The sequence below is a fragment of the Microtus ochrogaster genome, unplaced genomic scaffold (assembly GCF_000317375.1).
Source record: "Microtus ochrogaster isolate Prairie Vole_2 unplaced genomic scaffold, MicOch1.0 UNK52, whole genome shotgun sequence".
NCBI lineage: Eukaryota > Metazoa > Chordata > Mammalia > Rodentia > Cricetidae > Microtus > Microtus ochrogaster.
The window spans coordinates 2,620,316-2,625,895 of NW_004949150.1; the positions used below are offsets into that span (position 1 = coordinate 2,620,316).

Below are 5,580 nucleotides of genomic sequence, written 5' to 3' on the forward strand. Positions count from 1 at the left end.
TTCTGCCAGGCTCAGCACAGCATTTTCGCTGACAAGTGAGCTCGGCACATATATGTGTCATAGCTATCAATTTCTTGAAGACTCTGAGAATGGCCTCAGAAGTGGTAGGCTTTTTTTTTTTTTGTAAGCAAATTTCTTTTAATGACTCCAGTAAAATTAAGCATCATGCAAACAAAAGTTTTACCCTTTTAACTTGTCAAACAAAAGTTTTACCCTTTTAACTTGTCTCACTAGGGCCTAAATGTAGTTTAAAGGCTGCTTATTTTTGTATGCTGTTGGTTTTTTTTTTTTTTTTAGAGGCTTAAAATATCCATCTGTAGGCATTGAGACCCAAGCTGGATTTGGATTGAAATGGATTCTGAATACTTCTGCCTGTGTTGAAGAGAGAAGCTTTGCAAGGAGTAAACAAGTTGAATAGAGGAAATAGTGATCAATAATAGGCATTTTATGGTCTTTTTAATGTTTTCCGCTGTGAAACATTTCAAGATTTATTGAAGCCCCCCACCCCATTTCCCCTACTACGCTCACACACGCACGCTCACACTTTTTACTTGCCATAATGAATGTCCAGCCTCTGTGGAGATCTCTTACAAGAGCATGTGTTTTCTGATAACTCACAACCCCACCAACGCTGTTTTCCACAAGTTCACAGCAACTTCAGAAGCACGGAGTGACCACTTTGGTTCGAGTTTGAGGTGCTCCCCATGATAAAGCTGCAGGTGAATAGGAGGAATCCACGTTCTAGATTGGCCATTTGATGATGGTGCTCGGCCACTCAATCAAACAGTAGATGATGGGCTAAACCTGATAAAGCCAAGTGTGGTGAAGAGTCAGGTTGCTGTGCTGCAGTGCTTTGGGTGGCAGGGTTGGGAGGGGCCCCTGTGCTAGTCTCATTTGCTTTGATGTGGGATGCAGTGTGAAGATGCCGGTCACTTTATAAGACAAAAATGAAGGGGAACATTCAATTCCAAACAGCAGCTTTCTTGGAGAAGTAGCAACCTAATGTGTGATTACGCTTCAGAGAGTCCAATGGGGCATTGCTGTGTTCAGTAGAAGTAGAGGAAGGCTGACTGGATCATGGCGTTAGAGGGAACTCTTGCTAAGTGGAAATGTGAATCTAGAATCTATCTGTGTTAACAAAGCAATGATGGATTCAGTACCCCTCAACTTCTAATGATTGAAAAGAAAGCAAATGATAGAGAAATCTCTGCATAACACGAATAAAACATTTAAGAAAAGCAATCAGAAAGGAAAGGAAATGAGATGAATTTAGTGAAAGATGATTTTGCTCCTCGTTTTGGAGTTTTGATTTCTGCCAGGATTGAATGATTTCAAAATCTCCTGTGTTTTTAAATTTTTTTTTTCAAAATAGATGTCTGAAGAAAACCAGAAAGAAAAAAAAACTCACAATAACAGCCAAGGCAACATGTCTCCACTAGAGCCCAGCAGTCCTACCACAGCAGCCCTGAATGTCCCAACATAGGTGAAGCACAGAAAAAATACCTTAAAACCACCTTTATGAAGTTGATTGAAGCCCTTAAAGATAAAATGAATAAATACCTTCAAGAAAGCCACTATGTGGCCTGGGCCACATAGTGAATTCCAGGCCAGCCTGGGCTACATAGTAGATTCCAGGCTAGCCTGGTCTACACAGTGAATTCCAGGCCAGTTTGGGTTACGAAATGAGATTCTGTCTCAAAAAATATGTCTCAGCCATTGTGCTGAGCAATCTTGTCATCCTGTCACCGAGTTGTCTACCCCTTGCATCCCTGGTCACTCAGGGACCATTGACAGAGTTTTCTGTTCCCCACCTCTGTCACTCTCCTGTGCTTTTTCTTGTTCAGAGGAATGTATAGTATTTCTGGGTACAAAGGCCCACCTAGTGTCCCCCAGTATTAGCTGACACAGATGACAGCATATGGTTTCAGAGTAGCCTCCTTGAGTCCCTGACTCTGTCATCTCGAGAAAGTTGCTAATGCTGAGACCTATGATGTCTCACTTGTAAAACCAGGAACACAATGTTTCCTGAGAAGACGCAACATTTCTTAAATGGCTTCATGGAGACAGCCCTGCACACAGCTGTCCTGCCCGTGTCAGCTCTCAGTGTCCTGAAGCCAGAGGCCCACTGCCATCCTCTTTCCTGCCTTCTTCCTTAGAGGAGAGGTGGTGGCCCCTCTGACCTTTCCATTTTCTTCTGCTTCAGCGCTGCAACCACCTCTGTACTTACAGCCCTCTCAAACCATCTGCCCTGGGCCCTTCGCAGACCAAGGCTCTGTCCAGCTGTCCTGTGATTCAGAAGAGACTAGCTTGCAATAGTATGAGTGTCTGAGCCACCATGCTAGTTTTGCTGGGGGTGGAGATGCCACTGGATGTGTTGGAGGTAAAGAGGTTTATGTATGTAAACCTGGCTTGTGCACCCATACGCACCTATGCGTGCATGTTTGGGAGTGTGTGCAGAATGTGGATGTCTCTGGGGCAGGCGTCATGTGTATGTATGTGGATGGGCATCTGATCTGTCTCCTAAAAAGAGTTCTTTTTCTCCCAAGTTCTCCATCTATTGATGAGCTTCCCACAATTCCTGGAGGCAGGGGTGTAGATTGGCAGCTTCCCACAATCTTGAGGCAGTGATGGGGGTTGGGTCCTTTAGAGATCCAGGGACAGGTGCGGTAAGCCTTTACTACCCAAATGTCTTCCCTTGATGTCAAATGCAGTCTTCCCTCCCAGGTAGGTGATTCTTAGAAAATAAATCTCGGCCTCTGATCAGGTTACATATGAACAAAGACAACCAGACTCTCGCCCCTTTGTACTGTCACCTCTGATTCAGCCAAATGGAGGAAGAACTTCCTGCAGGCTTTGTAGAAGTCAGCTGTAATGTGAGAGAGGACCAGGAAGGCCTTAGGAGCCAAGGGTGAGCACCAGTTGCAACCAGGGAGGAAGTGAGGATTTTGACTACAAGACTCATGCCCATCAGGCAAACATTCTCCCAAAGCCACCACAGTCTGTCGTACCATGAGCCCAGACTACAGCCTGGAATATCTGAAACTGTGAGCCAAGTTAGATCTATGAAGTCAAACCGTGAAATAAATTCCTACTGACTACATTGCTGCAGAGTTCTGCTTTCATGGCCCATCACCCAATCCTCCCAGGCTGCAAACAAGGCAAGGGAGAAACACAGGAGTCCATCCCCCATAATTGTGAGGGGAGAGAGCAATGTTTTCACTCCTTAAATATTTAAATTTATGGAAAGCATGAATGGTTCCTCATTGGCCAAAATGATGGAAATCCAGCATTATTACACATTGTGAATACAAGTATAAACTGGACCAGTCATGCAGACTACAGTTCAGTGAAGTCTCATCTAGGTTTCAGAAGTACACTCTGTGATGGATATGATAAAGAAAAGGCATATTTCTCAACAATTGTCCTGACCTTTAGTGATGCCTGCCTACAGTTCATGAGACCTTGCCATAGACTGTGAGAAATACAAGAAGCCATAAAGACTACCACTGGGGGGGGATCACTAAGAGTTTTAAAATAAATATTGCCTCTTCAGTTCTTTTTCATTATATTACCCGCCCCCATACATTCGTTATACCAGCAATCTTTCACTTGAGAACCTGCCAAAGACAATCACATTTCTGTGTCTGAAATGCAGCTGTTTGTTCTGTTCCTCACCTGGTGGCCCAGTCAACAGAAACACTCCCCAGTGCCATCAGCTTCTTTACCACATCTCCCAGCTTACCTAGAGATTTCCCACTTGCTTTAGCCCTTGCCTGCCATACACGAAAACCTCACAGGGAGTTTCTTGTGAAATCTATCCTCACTGACACACAGAGAGCTAAATCTGTCTGAATTCCATTCTTCAAGGTCCCCACTAGCAGCACTGAAGAAGTAACACATTAACCAAAATTTTAGCAACCTAAGCATGATTTTGCACTTTTCTTCTAATCTCTCATAGAAACTTCTGGCCATTGGGTAACGTGAGTGCAGCTTTTCTCTTATTGGATTATCTCCCTTTAACGGGGAAGGGCTTATTCAAATTAAGAACTAGCTTATAAAACAACAGGAACTCTGTTTTGTTTTTTTGTTTTTTTTTGTTTTTTTGCTGTGGAGTTCCTTAGAGTGAACAGTTTTTTTCACAAGGTAAGTACTGAATCAAATCACTTTTCCTAATACACACACATGCATACACACACACAAACAGACACACAAACAGACACACAGGCACACAGGCACACACACATACTCACACAAACAGACATACACACAAAGACACACAAACATATACACAGGTACACACCAAACACACACACACACATGCACACACACAGACACACATGCATACACACACAGACACACATGCACATAAACAGGTCCACACAAACACGCAAACACAGACAAACACACAAAGAACTACACACACACACACACACACACACAGAGACCTTTGGCACCTAGAAAATACTTCAGCACAAGAAAACTTGTGTTTTGTACTTGCATTATGCAGGCTTGTTGTGCTTCAGGACTTCCTAAGAATTGTTTGTTTCATTTCTGCTGAATGCATTGTTACAGAGATGCAAAAATGGAGGATTTAGAAAATTGGATTGTGAGAATTTATTTGTAAGAGACAATTTGACTTCATAAGGAGCAAACAGAGGGATAACAGCCCTTACAAACTGGCATTATATCCAGGGAAGAGAAACATGGCACTGATGCTAGAGTTGCTTTCTCTGTAGAGAAACCGGTGTGCACTTGGGGACTGTGATGCTGAGGGATTCTGACCTCTACCACCCAAGAGTATTTCACATGTATATTTTCTATCTTCAGCCTGTGACAGCCCAATGTCTTCCCAGTCTCAGCAGCAGGGACTCATGCTGAGCTCTGGCTGAAGATGAGTGAAGAATCTAACTTCTCAAGGACTAGCACTTGAGAAGCATGAATAGAAGGGACAAGAACTGGAGCATTGGACAGTTAGCTAGAACGCACAGATCGTTAGAATGTGAAAGTCAACAATACCATGGGACAAATTTACCACTGGGAGGAAATGGACTATTATAGAAGAGAGACTGTGAGATTTTCTGGAAGTCCAGATGTCAAAGTAACCAGGTCTAACAATTCACAGGAAATGATTCTCTGGGAAACGATATTGAATAGATGTTATAGAAGATCAAACTGGCAAGATGCTGCATAGTAATTCTTGTGTCAGATGTGGTCCTGATTTGAAGGAAGGAAAGGGCATCTCAGGTCTTCAAAATCATCTCTTTCTAGCACATAGCAACCCAACCCCAGTCAAAGGGACAGTGTCCCCCATGCTCTTAGCTGACTTGCCCTCTCCTTTGTGTCACTTGCTTAGCCATCTGAATCAGGATCTGTAGGTGGAGGTTCCTAGAAACAGGAACATGAAGTTACTTTTGACAGCATTCTGCTCTGCTGGTTTGCACAAAGCATATGAATACCTGCAAAACCTTACAGGGAAAGGACCAAATCAAACAGCGTTCATTCCCTGATGCATTGCAATTGCTCTACATGGGGTTGCTGATGTGTCAAACACATGCTTGTCTCCCTGGACTTAGGGCAATA

At 43.4% G+C, this 5,580-nt stretch overlaps 1 pseudogene; it reads left to right on the plus strand.

Moving 5' to 3' along the window:
- LOC101980317 overlaps positions 1-1,053 on the plus strand; it is a 1,937-nt pseudogene extending 884 nt beyond the window's left edge.
- Positions 1,054-5,580: the final 4,527 nt, after the last annotated feature.